This window comes from Nannobrachium achirus (assembly GCF_963921795.1).
Source record: "Nannobrachium achirus genome assembly, contig: SCAFFOLD_511, whole genome shotgun sequence".
Lineage (NCBI taxonomy): Eukaryota > Metazoa > Chordata > Actinopteri > Myctophiformes > Myctophidae > Nannobrachium > Nannobrachium achirus.
In genome coordinates, this window is record NW_027665127.1 from 7,034 (window position 1) to 14,066 (window position 7,033).

Here is a 7,033-nt window from a genome sequence, read left to right on the forward strand (position 1 = left end):
CTCGCGGTGCGAGGCGTTGTGTGCTTGTAGATCTGCTGTTTTCCCTATTTTTGCGCGACGGATCTTGTGTGATGAAGCAGGGCGCTACTTTACGAATAATCGTAAAAAAGGTGAAACTTGAAGATACGAGGTTTCGGCCCGACAGTGACGATATAATATATGCATATAGAATCCATGTATGAGCATATACTGTACGCACACACACACATACACACACACACACACATAGAGAGTTCTGACTGAATGAGCACATACTGTACATGGGTAGTACTGTGTTCTGAAAAAGAAAAAAAAAAGATCTATAATTCAGATTCAATAAAACACACACACACACACACACACACACACGCACACACAGTCCTGAGTGCACACAGAACAGCACATATCGCCGTTGTAGGTTGGAAACCTTGTATGTCCAAAAACTTCCCTTTTCGGTATTATAAAAAAAAAAAAAAAAAAAAACATTTAAACTAGTGAAAACAGCCGATCTACAAGCACACAACGCCTCACGATGCGAGGCGTTGTGTGCTTCTAGATCAGCTATTTTCACTAGTTTTGTGCGACGGCCTTGTGTGATGAAGCGGGGCTTTACGTACAAATTTTAAACTTGGGAGATACGAGGTTTCTGCCAGACAGCGACAATATGCAGGTGGTAATGCACAGTGTTAAAAAGATGGCTCTTTCTCAGACTCAATAACACGCACGCGCGGGAGCGCACACACACACACACGCACGCACGCACGCACACACACACACACACACGCACAGCGTGCACAGGCACACACACCCTGTTCTGCTTAGCATCAGCACTTTCTACATCGTCCTCCCCAGACTGTCCCCATCTCCTCGTGTCCTTAATGACTCCTATGCTCGCTCTCACTCTCTTTCTCTACAGTGTGTCTACTCCCTTTTCCGTCCCCTCCTTACTCCTCTTCTGTCTAGAGCAGTTGTTCTCAATGTGGGGTCCGGGGAACCCCCAGGGGTCCTTGAGTGGGTTCGGGGGGTCCCCAGCAAAATGTGGGTCTGTAACTCTTGAGATGCTTTGGCACTATAGCAGTGACTACTAGGCCAAGGGTCTTCAACAGGGGGTCCGGGACACCCTACGGGGTCCTCAGAGTTACTACAGGGGGTCCTCCAAATCTTTGTGTGATATTAGCTTTTTTTTCTCCTTTTTTTATATTAACTACTTGAACCCTAGCGTCTGTATTCTGAGAGCTTTAGCCGAAAATAGCCGATCTACAAGCTCACAACGCCTCGCGCTGCAAGGTGTCGTGAGCTTGTAGATCGGCTATTTTCGGCAAAGAGCGGGGAAAAGAGAAGATAGAGTACAGAGTGAAAGGACGAGTTTATTAAGTATTGACGGTTCAAGTGGTTAAATATCTGAATACACAAATTGACATGAATCCAAAATACACTGAAACTATATGGTTCTGTATACCTGTATATTAGGGGTGTAACAATATAGTAACTGTATCGAAATATCGTTTTTAACTTAAAGAACCGAAGTATATCGAAATGAAAACAGCTAAAATCGAATCGTATCGTTTTATTTTGTATCGTATCGAATCGGCAGTGCAACGAATCGATTGTATCGATACTACCTACTTGGGCATTGTATTTAGCATTTTCAAGAAGAAAGGGGTTAAAAAGGAGGGGTTTAATTACTTTTCCTTTCTATATCTATCGATAAATGTGTGTAATCTCTGGGTTCATCTCAAGGTGCAGGTTTGTCAATATACAATGTCCATGTTTTTGGCAGATAATCACTGCGTTTACTTATTTATATCCATAATAATACATGTTTCCCTTAAAAACCTGCACTATCCACACCTTTCACACAGATTTAATGTCCTTGCTAAATAGTTACTATATCGATTTTAAATCATTGAATCGAATCGTATCGTATCGCCATGAATGAACCAATATCGTCCATGTATCGTATCGTCAACCATGTATCGTGATATGTATCGAATCGCTTTTAAAATGAATCGTTACACCCCTACTGTATATGGGTTGTGAGGGTCCCTGATTCATCTCTCTCTCTCTCGAAAACGTTGAAGACCCCTGTACTAGGCAGTAAGTGTTATATTGTTTTATGTCGTCGAGCCGGCTATTTACAAAGCACAAAGCGACAAATCCTACTCGTTATGTATTTAAGTTATTTACCTATGCTCCTCCTGTCAGGAGAAAACAAACCAAGCCGGCTAAACAGCCACACTGTACACATGCTGCAGCTTTGCTTTGTTTGGCTGCATCAACGCACCGAGGCGTGGGAACTGTCACACAGTGGGAACGTCATTTATCTGTGAAAGGGTGGATCCGCAGAAACATAACTGGGATCAGCGGACAGTTTTAAAAACTTAACCAGGGGTTCTTCAATGTTTTCAGGCCAAGGACCCCTTAGCTGAGAGAGAGAGATGAAGCAGGGACCCCCAGATTCCATATAGTTTCATCGTTTGAGAGCACAATCACTGTATTTTGGATTCATGTCAATTTGTGTTATCGCGACCGCCAGATCGCAGTTACTATCAAAACCTCCACCGGCTGGCTGGCAGTCAGTCAGTCAGTCAGTCAGTCAGTCCGTCACGTCACACTTTTCCCCTACTCATATCTCCGCCACCGTTGCCCCGATCCATGCCAAACGTTGCACAAACACTCCTTGGCTGCCAAACCACAACCACCTCCACCCCTCATTTCTCACATGGCCTTCTTCTAGCACATTTTTGGACACTGTTCCTACAGATTTTGCCCTAAAATCACGCAAAGCGGTACACAGAATATCCATTCCAAAGTCATGTCATCAACATGGATCTGTCCCATTTCCCATATTCCCTCCTGATAGCCTATCATTGCCTTCTAAAATTTTTGTATGCAACCTGACGGTCGCTTATCTCCCGATTAGGGAGTCTTACCAATCTACAAGCTCACAACAACAAGTTTCTATCAAACAAAGATTTGGAGGACCCCCGTAGTAACTCTGAGGACCCCCTGGGGTCCCAGACCCCCGTTGAAGTATTTCTTTTTTTGGGTGAACTACTCCTTTAAGCCCTCTATCCTTTGTTGACCCAAGGGTAGGTAGGTACTTGGCCAACCCTCCTTTTTCCCCCCTCAACACGAAATATCAAAAACAAAAGCTGACCTCCAAGCTCACAACGCATCTCTTTGGGACGCGTTGTGAGCTTGTGGATCTGCTATCCTCGCAGAGTCGCCTCCTACATTCGCTGAACGTTCTGGACCTGCCTATATTTATGATATGCCCAGAATAGGCATGCTAGGGGTTCATGTGGTTAAGGAATCGCTGCGTTAATAGGCTACAATTAAAACTCCACATATCCTGCATTGCCAGCGCTGTCGTCTCATGATGGGATGCAAGCCTTGGTGGAAAAAGTACTATTTTTTTTTTACTTAATTAAAAGTATCAAAACTGCAATGTAGAAATACTCTGTTACAAGTAAAAGTCCAGAATTCAAAGTGTAAAAAAGTACAAAATGTTTGAAAACAGCAGATCTACAAGCTCTGCTGTGAGCTTGTAGATCAGCTATTTTCAAATAGCCACGGTATAAAATAGGGCTAAAGTGGTTAATGCATGTTTTGTAATAGTATAATTTATAACTGCAGAGTAACTAAAGTTTTCAAATAAATGTAGTGGAGTAAAAGTGCAATATTTGGATCCGAGGTGTAGTGGAGTAGAAGTAAAAGTATTGGAAACTGGAAATACTCAAGTAAAGTACAAATAATACCTCAAACTGTACTTAAGTAAATCTACTTAGTTACTTTACACCACTGGATGCAAGCCTACTGATTACACACGTTCTATTTCCATTGGTACCGAGGGGAAATGCAGAAAAGTCCAAGCTTGGTGATAGTAACATCTCAAAATGATTTCCTGGAATCCACCGGCTTACAGAGACGGTGATGACGGTCATTATATCACTATGTGGGACAGTGGTTCTCAACCTTTGGGTCGGGACCCCCAGAGGGGTCCCCAAATTATTTTTAGGGGTCCCCAGATGATTAGCTTAATGTGCAACAATGTTTTCTCACTCAACAGTAAACAAGCCAACATGCAGTTTAAGTGTATAGAGGGTATCTGCATATTTCTAAAGTGACAATTTAAGGACTTTTTTAATACGTCTAAAATGACAAATTAAACATTGGCCGAATTGTGAAATATTAGAGGCAGAAATTGTGAACAACGCCTCGCAACGCGAGGCATTGTGAGCATGTAGATCGTCTATTTTCACAATAGAACCGTGTTATACAAAATGCAATGCCTCAACTCTTAGTGCTCGTAACTCTTAATGATTATTTTGGGGGTTACGGCCTCAAAAGTTTGAGAACCACTGATGTAGTACACATAGAAACCAAACTCGGTGAACCGATTCAATTTATGTATTAGTATTTTTCTAAAACACAGCAGCACGGCCTAAAGCCAGCAAAGAGGGACAGAGACACTGTTGTTGTTTTTAATATACAGTAGATAATAACACACTAGGAGGAGAATAATTAGGGCTTTTAGGAATTCAAATCAAAGCGAGGCACCACAGCCAAATCTCTAAAGTAGTCACTGTGTGAAAAACAAAATGTGTTTTAGGGAATCAATTAGTCTTACAGCGACGGCATGGAGAAAAGGCATGCCAGATAAAAGATCAGACAGTGTTTTTTTTTAATCAGGTTAGTCGTGATTTTTAGATGAACTCCAATTGCTCCCTCCCTAATCATCATAATTTTAATCGGGGACCCCCCAACCCTGACTTGACGTTGAGGCTTCACATTTTTAGTTTGACTCGGTTCCACAGATAAATAGTGTGAAAATAGCCGAACTACAAGCTCAATTTGGTATTAAAAAGATCTTAAAAGTCATTAAATTGGAACATTAGAAATGTGCCGATGGGGCGCCCACTGGCCTACTGGTCCAGGCGCCTACCACTTAGGCATTGCCACATAGGCATGGATGCCTGGCGGCGGCGCCGGTTCGAAACCCGATCCAGACGACCTTTGCCGCATGTCCCTCCCCGTCTTTCCTGCCATTTCCTTTCAGTCTACTGTCCTATCAATAAAGGCATAAAAACCCCAAAAACAAATCTTAAAAATAAAAGAAGAAAAAGTGCAGATACCTTAAATACTCTTATACTGTGTGTTGTTTTCTTTACTGTTGAGTAAGAGAACAATGTTGGATATTAAGCAAATCATCTGGGCCCCGTTTTGGCGATCGGCAATTGGATTGTTTTGTAACGAGTGCATCTCTCCACTCTGACATGTCTCCTTTGTGACATGTCTCCATTCCGACACTAACCCTATCTCTAACCCTAACCCTAAACCGAACCCCCATGGGAGTGTCGCCACTCCGACAATAAGAAGTCAATTTCAGAGTGGGGAGAGCCTCCCTTTTGTAACCACACTAATCAAAAGGCAACTGTCGCCATTGTTAAAAAAGGATAAACAGCGTGGCACCAAGTGCTGCACTGCTAACTTGTCGATCTGCTACTTTTGGAAAATCTTGAAAATGTGTGCAAGTCTTTGAATATTTTGACCCGATTCTATAAATGTCTTCTAAATCCTTCTTCTAAGTGGTTCTCAAACTCTCATGTCAATGGACCCTCAAAATTACATGAATTTGGCCGCAGACCCCCATCTCAACATGTCGAGGTTTGCTTTGAAAAATAACATTTTCACGATTTTTCTACAAGCTCGCAAGCTTGTATATCTGCTCTTTTTCAATAGTTAAAGTATAAAATAAGTCCAGGTTAGGTTTGATGTGGGCGAGACAGACCTCCACGCTCCCGGGGGAGGAACGGCATGCAGCAGCCTGAGCCAAGGTGTCCAGGCAGGGGCGTCACAAGGGAGGGGGGGAGTGGGACTGAGTTAGTATGGCCCAAGGTGGAGGGACCTTTAATTATTCTATATATATATTAGCTATTGAAAAATATCAGATATACAAGCTCACAGTGCAGCACCGCGCCTCGCATCGAGGGGCGCTGTGAGCCTACAGATCGGCTGCCACCTCGGATGTGCACCTGGGTCTGAGTGCAATACATTGTACGTCCCTGACGTACAAAACACCTGGAACCCCACACTGGACGGTGGACACTGACTGCGACAAACTGTGAAATCGGTGGACACTGACTGTGACAAACTGTGGAATCGTGTCAGCCGGGCTGATAAAGAGACTGAGTATTGTTACCAATTTTCTGCTGCTAGTTTATTATTACGATCACTATGTGATTTCTATCTTTTTATTTATCTTTTTATTCTACTTTGTTTTTTGCACTGTATGCACCTTGTGGGATTGGGCTCAAATTTCGTTGTTCACTGAACTTGTTCTGTGTAATAATGACAAATAAAAATCTATTCTATTCTATTCTATTCACCGATTGCTGCGCTGGGGGCTTATAGATCTGCTATTTTTGAAAAAGTCGTGAAAATGTGTGCAAATCTTTGAATATATGTATTTTTTAAGCAAACATTTGTAACTCAAATTTTGCTTCTGGGGGTCCCTGGAACTAAATATTTTGAGATGGGGTCCGTGGCCAAATACATATTGGGGGTCCTTCACATGAAAAGGTTTGAGCACAACTGACATAGAAACATAGGTTTTAAAAAAAAAAAATAGAAAATAAACGTAGAAGGATTTGAAATTTGATATTCACTTGCACAAATTGTCAAGATTTTTCAAAAATAGCAGATATACAAGCTTGTATATCTGCTATTTTTCAATAGTTAAAGCACAATATAATTGGAAGTGAATCCCTGGACCCAGGGCCTATAATTTAGTGTGACACCCTCTGTGTCCAGGGACAGAGGAACCTCAGCAGGGACAGACAGTGGAGGCTGCTAGGGCTGGGAGGAGGAGGGAACAGCTATTGTCTGGCGCTTCCTGCTAGACTGTTTGGGTACACAGCGACCTATGATACGGAGGTGTAGATAAATACCTCCCCACACACATACATACACGTACAATACGCAACAAAATACAGATACACCCACACATTAAAAACCCCCACACACAAAAAAGACGCGGAGAGACGCACAG